This window comes from Amia ocellicauda, unplaced genomic scaffold (assembly GCF_036373705.1).
Source record: "Amia ocellicauda isolate fAmiCal2 unplaced genomic scaffold, fAmiCal2.hap1 HAP1_SCAFFOLD_30, whole genome shotgun sequence".
Lineage (NCBI taxonomy): Eukaryota > Metazoa > Chordata > Actinopteri > Amiiformes > Amiidae > Amia > Amia ocellicauda.
The window spans coordinates 1,138,966-1,158,372 of NW_027102865.1; the positions used below are offsets into that span (position 1 = coordinate 1,138,966).

Below are 19,407 nucleotides of genomic sequence, written 5' to 3' on the forward strand. Positions count from 1 at the left end.
CCCGCCAACAGCTTTGCTCATCATAGAGACCCCCTTTGCTAGGATAGCTATGGATGTGGTGGGACCTCTCCCGAAATCAGCCAGAGGGCATCAGTATATACTGGTTATTTTGGATTATGCCACCAGGTACCCAGAAGCCATTCCACTGCGGACCATGGCTTCAAAAGGTATTGCAAAAGAGCTAATGTTGATGTGTAGTAGGGTGGGGATACCGAGGGAGATATTAACAGATCAGGGCACACCCTTTATGTCTAAGGTTATGACCGATCTGTGTAAATTGTTGCAGGTTAAGCAGTTGAGAACATCAGTCTACCACCCACAAACAGATGGGTTGGTTGAGGGATTTAATAGGACCCTGAAGTCCATGCTAAGAAAGGTAATCGATAAGGATGGGAAAAATTGGGAATTCATGCTGCCCTACTTGATGTCTGCCATTAGGGAAGTCCCACAGGCTTCCCTGGGCTTTTCGCCTTTTGAACTGTTATATGGGAGGCACCCCAGGGGGATATTAGACATAGCCCGTGAAACGTGGGAACACGAGTCCACTCCTTTCCGGAGTGTAGTCGAGCACATCAATGCTATGCAAGAGAGAATAGCCACAGTCACTCCCATTGTGAGAGAGCACCTAAGGCAGGCACAGGAACACCAACAATTCGCCTATAATCGTCAGGCTACACTGAGGGTGTTCCAGCCTGGTGATAGGGTGTTGGTGTTGGTTCCCACTGTAGAATGTAAATTTCTGGCTACGTGGATGGGACCTTATGAGATTATAGAGCGAATACGGGAAGTGAACTATAAGGTTCAGCAACCCGGCCGCCGACCCCCAGAACAAATATATCATGTCAACTTAATAAAAGCCTGGAAGGACAGGGAAGTGTTGATGTTGACTTACCCCCCTCAGCCACTAGGGACACCGAAGGCGAATATTGCAGCTGCCTTGTCACCTGACCAGTTGAAGGAGGTGAACGACTTGATAATACGTAATAGGGAAGTTTTCTCAGGCATACCGGGGCGTACCCATTTAGTCTCTCACAACATTGTGTCTCTCCCAGGAAAGAAGGTAAATATGAGGCCTTACAGGGTACCAGAAGCTCGCAGGAACACTATTAGAAATGAGGTTAAGGAAATGCTGGAGGCAGGGGTTATTGAAGAATCCCACAGTGAGTGGTCCAGCCCTATAGTCATGGTTTCCAAACCTGATGGCTCCTGGAGATTCTGTAATGATTTTAGAAAGGTTAATGAAATTTCAAAGTTTGATGCATACCCAATGCCCCGAGTAGATGAATTGTTAGAGAATATTGGGAATGCTCACTATATTTCAACTATTGACTTAGCCAAGGGCTACTGGCAGATTCCCTTGACCCCGGGTGCCAAAGAAAAAACAGCCTTTGCAACCCCAGATGGTCTGTTTCACTACACAGTGATGCCCTTTGGCCTGCATGGTGCTCCTGCCACCTTTCAAAGGTTGATGGACCACATACTTAGACCACACAGGACGTATGCGGCAGCATATTTAGATGATGTGGTCATTCACAGTCCAGATTGGGAATCACATTTGTCTCAGCTCCAAGCGGTATTGGATTCAATACATGCAGCAGGCCTGATGACTAATCCAACCAAATGCAATTTGGGGTTGGAAGAGGCCAAATACTTGGGCTATACAGTAGGGAGGGGTATGGTGAAACCCCAAATATCCAAGGTTGAAGCCATAAACTCTTGGCCTAGGCCTGTCAATAAAAAGCAGGTTAGGGCATTTTTAGGGTTAACTGGGTATTACCGGAGGTTTATTCCCAACTATGCTACCTTAGCGGCACCTCTGACTGATATGACTAAGGCTACAGAACCCAATATGGTTAGATGGGGTGATACAGCAAACCGGCTTTCCGGAGCCTACAGGAGGCGCTCTGCCGCAACCCCGTTTTAATGGTACCAGACTTTCAGAAAGAATTTATAGTCCAGACGGACGCCTCTGAGGTGGGGATCGGAGTGGTTTTGTCCCAAAGAATGGGTGATCACGAACACCCGGTGTTGTTCCTTAGCAGAAAGTTGGAATCCAATGAAATAAATTATTTGGTAGTTGAAGAAGAATGTTTGGCAGTGAAGTGGGCTTTGGACAGTCTTCGATACTATTTGTTGGGCAGGCACTTCACCCTGATCACTGACCATGCCCCCCTCACTTGGATGCATCGTTCGAAAGACAGGAATGCCCGTGTGATGAGGTGGTTTTTGAGTCTCCAACATTTTCATTTCACCCTGCAGCACAGGCCAGGGAAGGCCATGGGGAATGTTGATGGGCTGTCCCGGGTGCATGCTTTTTTGCGGCTGTCGCTCGACCTATGGGGTCGCAGCTGGGGGGGAGGATGTGGGACAAACCAAGGGGCAGGGTCATACATGGCAGACATGTCAGGCCAGGTCTGCTGCAAGGTCTGCACTCTAGGGAAGAAAACCGACCCTAGACAACTACACTCCCCAGAAACCCTCAGGCAGCCTAATGTGGTCACTTGGTGCTACTTCCTCAATTATTCACCAAGTATATAAGGCGGAAAGATAGAGTCAAGCTAGAAGGTCAGGCCAGAAGCTAGTTTGATTTCTGTTTGTTATTTACGATGAGAACCTTGGAAACAATGTCAAACGGTATGACCTACGTGCCTGTTCCCTAAAACCATGTGTAGACCTATGGACTCTGTTCTATAATGATATATGTTCTGCTTAGTTAGCCTTTAAGATAACATAGTAATGACTTTCTAGCATTTATGCATGTATGTATGTCCAATTGCTTTGACAATACAAATGAATTGAATTGAGAGGGAGAGAGAGAGAGAGAGAGAGAGAGAGAGAGAGACAGACAGACTGAAAAACAGACAAACAGACACACACACACACACACAGACATACACACACACACACAGAGCCAGCCAGCCAGCCAGCTCAGCGATGACATCACGAGCCTCTCTCAGCTGACTGCTATGACATCACAGAGCACGTACATTCCGTTGCTTGCCGTCTGACAACCACTCAGTCACCGCCAGCCAGACTGGCTGGCTGGCTGGATGTGGGGGATGCTTGCTGCTGCTGCGTACCTTAGCAAGCTTATTTGCTTGACCGGCCTTCCAACTCCTCTGCCCACATGCCCACCTATGCCCGATCTGCTGTTCACCTGGATCACAGCTCCGCCCCAACAAGGCAGATTCTCCCAAAAATGGTACAAACTGATCCACGTTCCCCTCCACGGAAAGCTTTAGCCCAAAATAAGGGACAAATTCTGTAACAACATAATGGATGCCCACCCAACCTGTGACAAAACTGAGAAAAAAGAAAAACGCCAGTCCTCCTGGTGGAGGGACACACAGCCACCCTGGCTGCCCAATATGTCAGCGCCTACCACAGCCTGAGGGACACAGTGACACACGAGCACCGGCTGTAAATATAATGTAAATACTTGTTTGTTATGCATGTCATTGTATTTCAAAAAAGGAATCTGGAAATAGTAAACCTATTTTCTTTATTTGTATGTATTAAAGATCACATTTTTTTACATTTTCATTTTCTGTACTTCATTACATCTTATTGTGATTCATAATTCTATTATTTATTTTCCGTGTAGATGTATGTATGTATGTATGTATGTATGTATGTATGTATGTATGTATGTATGTATGTATGTATATGTATGTATGTCCAATTGCTTTGACAATACAAATGAATTGAATTGAGAGGGAGAGAGAGAAAGAGAGAGAGAGAGAGAGAGAGAGAGAGAGGAATATGAGCTCCTAAAAAACATTTGTTTTTATACATAAGCGGATTTAATTTGTCATTTACAAATGAATATATAGCACTATAAACATACACAGAAGACATGGAATAGAAATTCAGAAGAAAAAGTATTCAAAAAATAATAATTTTAAGAGAAACACAAAAAGAAGAAAGCAGAGAGACATTTCAGGAAGAAAAGTCAGAAAAGAAAAGCTGAAGACAAGAATTGGAGGTAAGACCTTTCACCTATAGAGACAAATAATTAAACAAAAAAATATGTATTAATAAAATAAATAAGCATTCTCAGTAGTTGACTCAGCCAATGAAAATGCAGAGCTCCGATTTGAATAGAGTGACAGTAGGAGAGAGCCCAACTGCCACTGAGACTGATAGAAATCTATCGAACAGCAGTCTGACTGCAGAGCTGCCTTTTGAAATCCGATACCCTGAAGACATTCGCTCTGCACAGGCTAAGAAGGACTACAAACAAGCTGTGATGAGAGCATCTCCTGAGACCCTCATCCTAGACTACACCGGTAAAGGAGAAAACAGGGTCAAGAACAATCTACTGTTCTACACTCAGTACCCCACCGCCTTTCACAAAACCCTGTGCCAGACATACCCCAATAACAACAAGAGGGGCATTAGCAGAGGCAGGCAGATCTCAGTGCTGGTAGAGAAAGACACAGACAGTGTGATGCTCACTTTTAATGTATACCACAACGGGACCATCATGGTGCAGGACAGCGAGAGCAGCCTGGACCAATTATCTCTCGGCTTCCACACCTCAAAGCAGCAGACTGAGGTAGAGAAACACGAGCCAGAGCCTGCCACCCTGCAGTCTGCCCCCAGCCACACGGAGCCAGACAGTGCCCCATCTCCCACAGACTGCCCCCCTGTCTCCCCAAAACTCTCCAGCAACATTAAAACACTAAAGGAATGCCTATCAGTGCTGGAGCTGAAGTTTGCGGAGTTCAGGGACTAAAGATGCACCACAAGGCTGAGATCCATAAGCTGAGAGCAGCAGTGAGAGACCAGGAGGAGCAGAGCCAAACCCTGAGGACGGAGCTGCACAGAGCGAGGGAGGAGCTGACCAGGACACCCCAGCACAGCCAGCTGAGGAGCCTGCAGAGCCAGCTGGAGAAGCTAAGAGAGGAGCACAGAGACTGCACTGCACTGACCCCACAACACCTACAACCCCTGACGCACCCACTGACGCACCCACTGATCCACCCACACTCCCCACCACTCCTGACACCCCCACTATCACCAGACATGCCACTAATACACAAACCCCTGAAACGCCACTCCCCTAAAACACACCCGCTGCCCCCACCACTCCCGACGCAAAACCTGGAGTGGCAGGTCAACACAGAGGTGGTCATTCTGAGCGACTCCAATGGGAAGTTCCTGGATGAGAGGCGCCTCTTCCCTGGGCGAAAAGTGAAAAAGCTTTGGTGCCCGACAGCACAGAGAGCCCTGGAGCTGCTCTCCAAGAGGAGGCTGTGCCAGGTCAAACACATCCTCATCCACACCGGCACTAACGACCTGAGTGCCCGCAGGGGCGATGTGGCCTCAGCCCTGAGACAGGTGGCAAAGAAAGCCACAGAGGAATTCCAAACTGCCAAAATCACCATCTCCACACTGCTGCCCCGCACAGACGTGCCCCTGCACATCATCCAGGCCATCAACGCAGAAGTATCCCGAAGATGTGCCCTCCTCCCCAACGTCCACCTGGCACACCACTGAGACATCCAGCCACATCACCTGTATGACCACGTCCACCTCAACAAGACGGGTGTGAGGAAGGTCCGTTTTTAGTGTTTCTCTGAACACATCCAAGCTTACCTAGGCGCTACATATTATTTTCAATTACCCGTAATTCTGATCTGTATTTTGGCTTGTTAATAGAAGTTATTGAAGTTGGACTCCTAATTCAAAATAACCAATATGTATCTCAACGTAATTTACTGACAGACATCACTCTTTATCACTTTCACTTTTGAAGGAACTGCTTTGTATTCTGTGTATTGTTTTATTGTAGTGCTGCTTCCTTTCTTGGCCAGGTTTTACTTGCAAAAGTGATTTTATTCTCAATGTAAGCTCAAAGTCAAATAGTTTAAATAAGAAAACAATGTATTGAAATGAGAACATCATGAACCTGTGTAATTGTGCTGAAGGACAAGCACTGAAAGCAGAGAGAATTTTGTGTTTGGCATTGAATAGCCTTAAAGAAAACTATGCCGTTTTTGGAAACTTTCATATTTAAGTTGAATGTAGGCAAAAACATTCCAGTCACTCTGAAGAGAGAATACAGTTTACTGTTCGAATAAGTAGCCCCTGAATTGAAGATAAAAATCAAAAGTGCTGTTCGTAATTAGTTTACACTTTTACATCAGATGTCTTGTTTTTGCGTTCCAAATTGAGGAGTTGTGGCATATAATGTAAATGAAGTTACTTCACTAGTAGTGCGATTTCTACGTTGTGTATGTGTGTTTGTATATATGAACTCATACATTTTTTAAAGATTGTATTTGGAAAACAAATTCAGGTATAGCACGTGTCCCCCTTTTGAATGGGTTCTATATATAACATTTTAAAACGAATGGTTCTGTGTAGAACGCTATGTTTGGGGGTTCTTCATGTAACCCCTTTGAAGGGGTTCTACATAGAACCATAAAGGGATCCACCAGAGCGATTACTCGAGGAACCCTTTATGGTTCTGTGCAGAACAATTTCTTCTAAGAGTGTGGAGTGTCGCCACACAATTTCTCTCAGAGGGCTTTTGACCAATGGCAATCCAATCCTGAATGACGTCACCACTATCCTGTTGTACTTTATGGGAGAGATGTATTAAGTAGTTTATAATGAGAAGAATAACAATAATCACCTGTTTTTCATAGGTTTTGTATCCATGGTCTCCTTCATATTAGGAAAGGAAGTTGATCCATAGCCTACTCAGAGACAACTGAGAGTTGGTCTCTGAGCAGCAGCACAAAGGGGTCGAGTCTCTCAATGTCCGTGTGTTGGAGATATTCCACCATATTGGTCCCAGCCTTTAAAACAATGTTAAAGAAGATGTTAAAGATATTGTAGAAATATATTGCAGAAGAGCAGAACTACAATCACACTTTTTCAATGCTATTGCTGTTTTCTACCTCCCTGGTGAGGTACCAATGCGGGAAGTTTGAGAGAGTATTTCTAAAATGTGTATGATCCAATACACACAGTTATTTAAAAAGCTGACGTCTTGTACATGCTCACCAGAACCAAGCCTAATTAAATAACACATTTAATATTAAATAAGTACATGTGCAGTAGCCACTTGGACAATTACAGATCCCCAGGTCAAAACACAACAGAAAGACATGGAAGATCGTATTTTCAAATCACATCTGTGGCCCCCATAACTGTAATTTGGTATTAGTGGGTCAAAGGATTTATTTGGTTCAAGTGATAATAAGATCATATTTTGAAAACAAACACTACAGGATGTCATATTTAAAATGACTGTGAGTACCTTTCTTTAGTGACGCTTCTGAGGGGGGCAGGGATTAGTTGAGTGTGCTAATTGGAGCTGTGAAGTGTGCAGAGAAAATACAAATGTTTTCTTTTAATATGAAAACAAAGAACTTTTTTTTAACACCGACCTGGGATTGTGTTTCTTTCCAAGTTTCCTTATTGTTTCTGAGAAGAGACTGTTCACTTGCAAAGTGAACTGGACCCGTGTGACTCGCAGGTAAGGAGAGCCCGTGTTGAACTAAGATGGCTACAGTGAGTTTTCCTGGACAAAGCTCGGGCAAAGGATAGCGCAGAGTGCACCTGCACCTGAGATTGTGTTGAGAAGCTTTGTGATAAGAGCAGGTAAAGAGGGAAAAGAAACACAAGTATTTTCTTTGTTTGAAGAACACATTTTGTTTTAACTGAAACGGGACTACAACTTTTGAAAGGGAAATAGTTGCTAGTGCACTGTATTTTTATTGAATTTATTAGAAGAAAAAAGCTTATATTTTGGACAGAACGAACTCGTTTGGCATGCAACTAGCAGCAAACGATGTGAAGCAAACAAAACAGTTAGCAAGTTAGCAAGTTAGCAAGTTACAGTCTGTCCTAGGTCCGGGGGTGCTTATGGTTGTTTATGGGTTCCCTTACCTTAGCCAGTGTCATGTACGGGTGTCCGTACCTTACTGGAGTGTTTGTTTTTATTATAATATATATACATAATATAATATATAATAATGTAATATTTCAGATAAATCGTCACAGTGAGTGACACCAGCATTATTGGTTTTTTGAGAAATAAAAAAACAGAATGTAGAGAAGAAAATGTTGGAAGGAAGTTGGGAGAAAGACTGGTCTCCGAAGGAGCACCGGGACTGGTGGAAGCAACAACAACCAGATAAGACAGAGAAAGGAATTGTGATATTGTGTCAGGTTGGTGAGAATCAAGAAAAGAAAATAACAGAAATGGAAGATCATCATAAACAGTAATGTGAATTGAGAGAAGAAGTTGTGAAAAATACGATAGAATTAATAGAACTACAAGGCAAATTAGAAGGGCAAGAAAAGTGGTCAGAAAAGGTGAAGGTGTAGGTGCGCGATGTGCTGCCGTGTTAGGAGCGCGTCGCGACACAGATCACTCCGAGGACGACAGGCCCGATTGGGATGATTTAGATCGCAAAGCATGGGAATATGAAAAAGGAGGTTTTGCTAGCGCTCCTCCCCCATATAATCCGGAATATAAATCAATCACTGATTTTGGTTATAATAATACATTGTATCCAGATCTGACCGCTCTGAAAACGGTCCCAGCTGCACCCATGCAAGTCAAAACTAGACAGAGTAAAGAGGAAGGTCAATCAATAGTCTATACGACTAAAACCCATGTCCCCTTCTCCCCAGGAGAAAAAGAAATGATATGGGTGTCCCTCCCAAAATTAAAACCAAACCAGGGTAACACAACTTTTTGGGATATTCTAGATGAAAAGATGGTTATTCACCTCCTTCACCCGCACGATGTACACATCATGGTGAAGGCTAAATGTCCGCCCAACATTTGGATACAGTTACTACGAGAATATCAGACCGGGGAGTGGGCTAATGTAGCCTCTACAGATGAGGAGGAAATAACAGAACTTTTTCACAATGGATCAAGAAAACTGAGATAGTGAAATAATGAAATAATCGAGTGGGATTATTTGACATTTTATTCTAAATAATCATAAGCTTAAATAATAAGTTATAAGGGCTGTTTGAGACACTGCAGGGTCAATAAAACATGCCACAGATCGGATATCTGAATTATCTTTAGATATCAATGTGTATGTGCTTTGTGTGTTTATGAATATGTATAGTTTGAAGGTGATATAAGGTAAATGTCTATGTTTTGGCAATCATTTTAGAATTATATTTAAAAATGTAACAACAGATTTATCATATTCATGAGGATCTTTGGCTCTATACAGAGTGCCTCAAGCATCAGAAATCAGAAAGAAAGACTATTATAAGAAAAGTAATCCAAAATATACATTGAATAAACAGATGGATAATAATAGTAATACATAAATAGTCATGGTGTCTCCACAAGAAGAACCAGAATTTGTTTGTTAAACATCATGTTATGGACAAGCTCTGTCAAAAGTCAAATTCAAGGAAACGAAAGGCTAGAAGAGAGCCTGGTGCAGCCCTGACAGCCTGTGAAAGCAGGAGAATGTAAACAGTCTGGTGACATGTTACAGTCTTTCAGAAAATGTTTGGTTATTGGTGCCTAGCATATAATACCTGAAATGAAAGTCAAAGTAGACCATGGTTTTAAGATGAGTGATGTAGGAAAAGGGTAAGATACCGCAGAAGTATAAGATTACAACTATAGAATAAGTAAGCTCAAGTAATATAAAATGCTTTACAGGAGAAAAGTAAGAATGGAAAGGAAGAGTAAAAGAGAAGGTGTCCTAGGATTATGGGAATCATTATTGAGATCAATGGCCTATTGGCTAATATTTTGTTAGGTACATATATGACTTCAATAAACGAATAATGGAGTGACATCTGTATAAATATAAATAAAACATATTGATAAAAAAACCTGAATACATTTCTTGTAAGAAATTAAGAATAGGAGAAAGAATAGCTGTTAGAATGCAGAGCAATGTTAACCAAAGTTGAAGAGGGTTTGAGTAAGTTGACGAGGGTCTGAGTAAGTTGATAAGGCTTGGGAAGCAGGAAAAGGTGAGTTTGATGTGTGTGAGACAAATGTGCTGCCACTTTTAGCACAGAGAGCTTCTGATGGTGATTGAATGAAACGTGGGAAAATAAATAAACTTGATGTAGGATAAATGAATAAATAATTGAATGAGATATGAGCCGCAGAGACCTCCCACATTGGAAAGTGGACTACAGCAGATAATCCTCTCCTCTCCCAGGGCAGGGTGATTAAGTGGGGACGCGTGTGAAGAGTGCAGGTGGACCCAGGTGAGTTGTGAAAGAAAGAAGAAACAAAAATAATAAGGCACGCGTGCAAACAATCAAAATAATACTAAGTGAATAACAAATTAAACAATAAAGTGAAAGATAATCAACACACACAATAATGGCAATATAGAACCAAACAAAATACACAAGCCATATTGCATAAAGTGAAGTGAAATATAAATATAATAAGTAATGGTGATTAAGGAGCTAATTAACACCGTCCGTGACATTTACATTGGTTGGGTGTGTGGATACCAGTAATAATTTTTGTTTTATTGAAATACAAAATAATTCTATTTTTCCGAAGTGCTGAACTTTAATACAGTCTAGAAAGATTAATATTTTTTGTCTTGGGCTATATTATTATTACCATAGTTTTTCTATTGTATAAGTATCTTGGAGTAGAGGCATAGGTGGGCATGTGGGCAGAGGAGTAGGAAGGCCGGTCAAGCAAATAAGCTTGCTAAGGTACGCAGCAGCAGCAAGCAGCCCCCACATCCAGCCAGCCAGCCAGTCTGGCTGGCAGTGACTGAGTGGTTGACAGACGGCAAGCAACGGAATGTACGTGCTCTGTGATGTCATAGCAGTCAGCTGAGAGAGGCTCGTGATGTCATCACTGAGCTGGCTGGCTGGCTGGCTGGCTGGCTGGCTGGCGGGCTGGCTGGCTGTGTGTGTGTGTGTGTTTGTGTGTGTGTCTGTTTTTCTGTTTGTCAGTCTGTCTGTCTGTCTCTCTCTCTCTCTCTCTCTCCCTCTCAATTCATTTGTATTGTCAAAAGCAATTGGACATACATACATTCATACATATATATATATATATATATATATATACATACATACATACATGCTAGAAAGTCATTACTATGTTATCTTAAAGGCTAACTAAGCAGAACATATATCATTATCGAACAGAGTTCATAGGTCTATACATGGTATTAGGGAACAGGCACGTAGGTCATTCTGTTTGACATTGTCTCCAAGGTTCTCATTGTAAATAACAAAGAGAAATCAAACTACCTTATGGCCTCCTGACCTTCTAGCTTGACCTTATCTTTCTTAAGTATACAAGAGAGAAAAACAGTTGTGAGAAAAGAATTTCTAACTTTCCTTCCACACATACATACATACATACATACATACATACATACATACAAACCAGAGGCATGCAAAAAAATATAAAGAGGAAGAAAATGTTGTATAGCACATACAAAAGGGATGGTGATGAAACAAAATACATAGAATATGTTGAGCTGCAAAGAGATCTTAAGAAAGGGATCAGGAAAGCAAAGAGGGAAATAGAAAGAAACATAACTCTTGGAGCTACAACCAATGCAATGAGCTTTTTTCAAAATTACAACAGCAAGCGGTCAATTAAGGAGGAGGTGAAACAGATAAAGGGCAAAAATGGAGGTATCTTGGAAAACGAACAAGATGTGGCAAATATTCTAAATGAGTATTTCACAGAGGTTTTTACAAAAGAAAAAACAGATGACATGCCACAGGTTGACAATCAATCCAGTCAAACCCTAAGAGAGATCAGGATAAATGAGGAGGAGGTACTAAAGGGACTAGCAGAATTAAAATCAAACAAATCACCTGGGCCAGATGGGATATTTCCAACAGTACTTAAAGAAATGAGGGAAATTATGTATAGGCCGTTAACTCGATTATTTCAAATGACACTTAGAACAGGGGATGTTCCCACTGACTGGAAGACAGCAAATTTCATACCAATCCACAAGAAAGGGGACAAAACTGAGCCAGGAAATTACAGACCAATCAGTCTCACCTGCATCACCTGTAAAATGTTGGAAAAAATGATTAGACAGAAAATAGAGGAGCATCTCAATGAAAACCATATTCTTGGAGATAGTCAACATGGGTTTAGACGAGGCAGATCATGTCTTACTAACTTAATACATTTTTTTGAACATGCAACTGCAGCTGTAGATCACGTGAAAGCATATGATATGATATACTTAGATTTCCAAAAAGCTTTTGATAAGGTTCCACACCAAAGACTGATCCTCAAAATGGAAGCTGTAGGCATTCAGGGTCATGTAAGTAGATGGATTATGAACTGGTTGATGTATAGGAAACAGATTAGAGGAGTCACTTCTAACTGGAGTGAGGTTGTTAGTGGAGTTCCACAGGGATCAGTACTAGGGCCTTTGCTTTTTCTAATCTATATTAATGATCTGGACTCTGGGATACTTAGCAACCTTGTCAAATTTGCAGATGATACTAAAATAGGTGGCTTAGCAGATACAATCTTGGCAGCACATGCTATTCAGAGGAACTTAGATAAATTCAGTTGTGGGCTGACACCTGGCAAATGAAATTCAATGTGGACAAGTGCAAGGTAATACATGCAGTAAAACAAAAATGTCCACTATAATTACACTATGGGAGGTACAGATCTAGATGAAGTAATGCATGAGAAAGACCTAGGAATCTATGTGGATTCACTTTCTCCATCCAAACAATGTGGGGAAGCAATACAAAAGGCATACAGAATGCTAGGGTATATCGTCAAAAGTGTAGAATTTAAAACAAGGGAAGTAATGTTAAGACTGTACAATGCGCTAGACCTCATCTGGAATACTGTGTACAGTTCTGGGCACCACACTTCAAGAAGGATATTGCTGCTTTAGAGACAGTTCAGAGGAGAGCAACCAGACTTATTCCAGGTCTGAAGGGAAAGTCCTACTCGGAGAGACTGAGGGAACTGAACCTTTTCACCCTGGAACAGAGGAGATTACGTGGGGACTTGATCCAAGTCTTCAAAATCATGAAAGGTTCCTCAAACCAGAGGAGCTTTTCCAGATCAGCAGGGACACACGCACCAGGGGACAACAAATGGAAATTGGGCTTCAAGGCATTCAAGATGGAAAGTGGTAGAAGCTGAAAGTTTGGGAACATTTAAAAATAGACTGGATAGGATCCATGGATCACTTAGATATTAATGGACACCAAACGAGCATGATGGGTCGAATGGCCTCCTCTCGTTTGTAAACTTTCTTATGTTCTTATGTTCTTATGTTCTTATGAATGTTCCCTAAGCATGTTTCAAATGTTCCCTAATTTATGTTACAAATGTGCCTTAGCACCTCTCTCTCTCTCTCTCTCTCTCTCTCTCTGTCTCAATTCAGTGCATTTGTATTGTCAAAGCAATTGGACATGCATACATACATACATACATATATATGGAAAATAAACAATATGTGTACATCTCTGCATTAATGGTGCCCTAACAGATGTGCAAGTTACATGACAGACAGACAGACAGACACTCACACACACTTTCACACACACACACACACACACACACACACACTTTCACAGACAGACAGACAGACAGACACACACACACACACACACACACTTGTATACCTGACACGTATAGAAGACTGGATAGGGAGATATAAATAGCAATGGGGAGACTCTTGTACTTGGTGTGGCTCTATCCATATAGTGGGGCCAGCAGCCACTTAGCAGGTGTAGCAATAGAAGCTCAGCCTGGGGAGACTGGATTTAGCATTTCCTCTCCATTTTGATAAGTATCCTTAATCATTTCTGCAAAATACTTCTATGATACCTATGTATGTTTTTTACTTGTACTATATTATACTATCAAGTATCAGTGTACACATACAATGTGACCTGTTACATTAATACAGAGGCCACGGAAGGCCAGATCAGTAATAGCCACTGTCCCCTGATATTACACTTTTTTACAATCACTTTGGCACTCATTTCAGAACCTTGATGTCATTTTTCAAAACTCTAGACACTAAACTCACACCCGATGATCAAAATGCACATTTTTCAATTGCTTGGATACAATACACATCAACCTCAGATCATTTGTTCATTGAACTAAAATGATACAACTTAACGTCAAAGTATTACCATTTCAAAATGCAATTCACACATTACATCTGAGATCACTGTCTATTCATTTCATTACAAAGATCTAACTATCAATTGATACAGCTGCTCAAAATGATAAGTGACTGTTGCATTACTCTTAATTCATAGTTTTATGGAAACTGACGAACAGTATTCCATGTTTCGATCATGAAAGTTTCAGGATAATGAGATCCATTGACACCAATAACCGAGGAGCATGAACCAGTTGGACTACATTATCTATGGATGTAATATTTCATCATCATTCATCATCATGTAGCACTTTTCCACACCATGTTTTCAGTGTGGAAGGAAAGTTAGAAATTCTTTCTCTAATACCTGTTTTTCTCTCTTGTATACTTAAGAAAGATAAGGTCAAGCTAGAAGGTCAGGCCAGAAGGTAGTTTGATTTCTGCTTGTTATTTACGATGAGAATCTTGGAGACAATGTCAAACAGTATGATTGAAGTGCCTGCTCCCTAATCCATGTGTTGATCTATGAACTCTGTCCTATAATGATATAAATTCTGCTTAGCTAACTTTTAAGATAACATAGTAATGACTTTCTGATTATAACCAGCTCTTTGATTTTTGTGTATAAAAGCTCTGACTGTTAAAATGAAGGCAGAGCGACTTTGGGATCTTCTTGAGTCACTGTTCCTCTCCACGCTGCATGTATTAAAGGCATTGCAACTAACGCTCCAACCTGGTTGAAGATGATTGTTCTTCCACATCAGATTTGACATTACTGTATGTATGCAGGCCCTTGTAATTGCTTTTCCAATACTGCCAACTGGTTATTGATGATTGATTTCACATTGTGGTACGAGTATCGAGTGAAATGAGTGCTATCCACCCGAGCAACACAGTGATAACATGGAGCCGGCAGGTCATCCAGGTCACAATAGAGGTCAAGCAGTGGGAGGAGGAAGACGTGGTGGTCAAAGGAATGGAAGGGGACATGCACCCCTTCTGAGAGGTGGTCGTGGGCCTCGTCATAGAGGAGGGCTTAGGCCTCACCAGAGAGGCAGCCATGGGCCTCATTTGAGAGGTGTTGGGGGAACGTGGTAGAGGACAAGGCCACGGACCAGACAGCGGCAGCAACAGCAAATAGTGTCCAGTGAAATCCGAGAAATAGTTGTAGAACATGTTGTAAATCATGGCATGACCATGACTGAGGCAGCTACAATGATTCAATCAAATCTGTAGTATTCTCTCTACTAGTCCTTTTACAGTGATGTATTTATGTGTAGTACCATAATGAAACATGTATCACATATTTTGTACTACAATATTTAATGATTGTACGAACAACTACACAGTGAAACTATCGGTATCTTCTGTGTTACTATGTTACTATGGTATTTCATGATAAATGAGTTATTTGAACCAACAAGTCTGCAAGTGCTAGGTTTCTTTAAAGATATGAATGCACAATGCAATGTTTTGAACATTGGACAGCCTGTGTTACAAGTGATGACAAGTGAGTTTTGTGTCTAGAGTTTTGAAAAATGACATCAAGGTTCTGAAATTAGTGACAAAGTGATTGTAAAAAACTGTATATTCATCCTATTTAATGTGCTCTTTTAAAATGTACTTTTCTTTTTTATGTTGCCATTTCTGTTCTACCAATGTTTCAGTTGTTAGCCAAAGATTGACAGAGTACATCTCATACACACAGGCCAGACAGCAAAGATTTATTTTTGAAATTCAATTACAAATGCTGCATGAACTCATCAATACGATTAGAGCTCCTGAAAGCAATATAACTAACTCACTCTACAGCATCTCATTAGCAGTGAAAAGAAACCAAGAAAGTTGGGACAGTCGACTGTTTACCACTATGTAACATCACCTTTTCTTTTAATAACACTTATTAAGCACTTGGGCACTGAAGACACCACTTGGTTAAGTTTAGCAAGCGGGATTTTCCCCCATTCATCCATTATGCATTTCCTCAGCTGCGCAACTGCACAGGGCCTTCGTTGTCTTAATTTGCACTTCATAGTGCGCCACACATTCTCAATTCGGAGACAGGTCAGGACTGCAGGCAGGCCATGCTAGCACCCGCACTCTCTGCCTATGCAACCATGCGCTTGAAATCTGGGCAGAATGTGGTTTGGCGTTATCCTGCTGAAAAATGCAGGTACGTCCCTGGAAAAGATGATGTCTGGATGGCAGCATATGTTGCTCCAAAATGTGTACATCTCTTTCTGCAAAAATGGTGCCCTCACAGATGTGCGAGTTACATGACAGACACTCATACACACTGTCACACCCATACACACACAAACACACACTTTCACAGACAGACACACGCACACACACACACACACACACACACACACTTTCACAGACAGACAGACAGACACACACACTTTCACACACAATCACTTTCACAGACAGACACACACACACACTTTCACACAGAGACAGACACACACACACTTACATACATACATACATACATACATACATACATACAGTGAGGGAAAAAAGTATTTGATACCCTGCTGATTTTGTACGTTTGCCCACTGACAAAGAAATGATCAGTCTATAATTTTAATGGTAGGTGTATTTTAGCAGTGAGAGACAGAATAACAACAAGAAAATCCAGAAAAACGCATTTCAAAAAAGTTATAAATTGATTTGCATGTTAATGAGGGAAATAAGTATTTGATCCCCTATCAATCAGCAAGATTTCTGGCTCCCAGGTGTCTTTCATACAGGTAACGAGCTGAGATTAGGAGCACTCTCTTAAAGGGAGTGCTCCTAATCTCAGCTCGTTACCTGTATAAAAGACACTTGTCCACAGAAGCAATCAATCAATCAGATTCCAAACTCTCCACCATGGCCAAAGAGCTGTCCAAGGATGTCAGGGACAAGATTGTAGACCTACACAAGGCTGGAATGGGCTACAAGACCATCACCAAGCAGCTTGGTGAGAAGGTGACAACAGTTGGTGCGATTATTCGCAAATGGAAGAAACACAAAATAACTGTCAGTCTCCCTCAGTCTGGGGCTCCATGCAAGATCTCACCTCGTGGAGTTTCAATGATCATGAGAACGGTGAGGAATCAGCCCAGAACTACATGGGAGGATCTTGTTAATGATCTCAAGGTAGCTGGGACCATAGTCACCAAGAAAACAATTGGTAACACACTATGCCGTGAAGGACTGAAATCCTGCAGCGCCCGCAAGGTCCCCCTGCTCAAGAAAGCACATGTACAGACCCGTCTGAAGTTTGCCAATGAACATCTGAATGATTCAGAGGAGAACTGGGTGAAAGTGGTCTCAGATGAGACCAAAATCAAGCTCTTTGCCATCAACTCAACTCGCCGTGTTTGGAGGAGGAGGAATGACCCCAAGAACACCATTCCCACCATCAAACATGGAGGTGGAAACATTATGCTTTGGGGCTGTTTTTCTGCTAAGGGGACAGGACAACTGCACCGCATCAAAGGGACGATGGACGGGGCCATGTACCGTCAAATCATGGGTGAGAACCTCCTTCCCTAAGCCAGGGCATTGAAAATGGGTCAAATACTTATTTCCCTCATTAACATGCAAATCAATTTATAACTTTTTTGAAATGCATTTTTCTGGATTTTCTTGTTGTTATTCTGTCTCTCACTGCTAAAATACACCTACCATTAAAATTATAGACTGATCATTTCTTTGTCAGTGGGCAAACGTACAAAATCAGCAGGGGATCAATTACTTTTTTCCCCCACTGTACATACATATATATGGAAAAGAAACATTACAAGTATAAATCACAATAAGATGTAATAAAGTACAGATAAACAAAGTGTAATAAAATGTGATCTGTTTGAAAATGCAGGGACGTCACTGGAAAAGATGATGTCTGGATGGCAGCATATGTTGCTCCAAAATGTGTACATCTCTTCTGCAAAAATGGTGCCCTCACAGATGTGCGAGTTACATGACAGACAGACAGACAGACACTCACACACACTGTCACACCCACACACACACTTTCACAGAGAGACATATACACACACACACACACACACACACACACACTTTCACACAGAGACAGGCACACACACGTACAGACACACACACTAACTTTCACACAGAGACAGACACACACACACACACACACACACACACATACATACATACATATGGAATAGAAACAATACTTTTATAAATCACAATAAGATGTAATAAAGTACAGAAAAACTAAATGTAAGAAAATGTGATCTTTAATACACACAAATATGTATGGCTGGTCGGATGCGTCTTGGACTCGGGTTCCTCTTCATTACGTATAACGCTTTTGCCTTTTGCTAAAGCTTTCCGTGGAGGGGATCGTGGGTGAGTTTGTACCATTCTTGGGGGGCTCTGCCTTGTTGGGGCAGAGCTGTGATCCAGGTGAACAGCAGATCGGGCATAGGTGGGCATGTGGGCAGAGGAGTAGGAAGGCCGGTCAAGCAAATAAGCTTGCTAAGGTACGCAGCAGCAGCAAGCAGCCCCCCCATCCAGCCAGCCAGCCAGTCTGGCTGGCAGTGACTGAGTGGTTGACAGACGGCAAGCAACGGAATGTACGTGCTCTGTGATGTCATAGCAGTCAGCTGAGAGAGGCTCGTGATGTCATCGCTGAGCTGGCTGGCTGGCTGGCTCTGTGTGTGTGTGTGTCTGTGTCTGTCTGTTTTTCTGTTTGTCAGTCTGTCTGTCTGTCTCTCTCTCTCTCTCTCTCTCTCTCCCTCTCAATTCAATTCATTTGTATTGTCAAAGCAATTGGACATACATACATACATACATACATATATGTAGCGTAAGGTACACTTATACATTTCAATTAAAGAAGTGAATTCATAGTATCACCTTATCACGAATCCTGGAGTCTTGTAGAACTCAATTTCTGTAATAATTGGACGCAGACACCAATTCCAAAGATATAAATTGTCAAATTTATTTAAAAACAAAGACTAAATGTAGCACTACACTAATTATACAAAAGGGAAAAACTAATTAAAATTCAACTCTAGATCAACAAATCAAAGACAAATCACTTCCGTGACCAAATCAAAGACCATGGGATCACATAGGATAACACACAAATCGTTAAACAAAAAAGGTTATAAACACATTGACTACAATACCGGTTAGTAATTCTAGGAATCACTAAGAAACAGTTGAAAGTGCTAAATTGCAGTTTCAGAAGATGAAAAAAAACTGTAACTGATGGGATATGTAGTACTTTATGCTCGAGTGGTCTATGCGATTACACCCTGTTGGTGTTATT

General features: G+C 41.6%; 1 non-coding gene across 1 annotated transcript; it reads left to right on the forward strand.

Moving 5' to 3' along the window:
* The first annotated feature begins 18,404 nt into the window (after positions 1-18,404).
* LOC136729250 (U5 spliceosomal RNA) lies at positions 18,405-18,519 on the forward strand. Its single transcript, XR_010808864.1, has one exon. It is a non-coding gene; the product is annotated as a U5 spliceosomal RNA (small nuclear RNA).
* Positions 18,520-19,407: the final 888 nt, after the last annotated feature.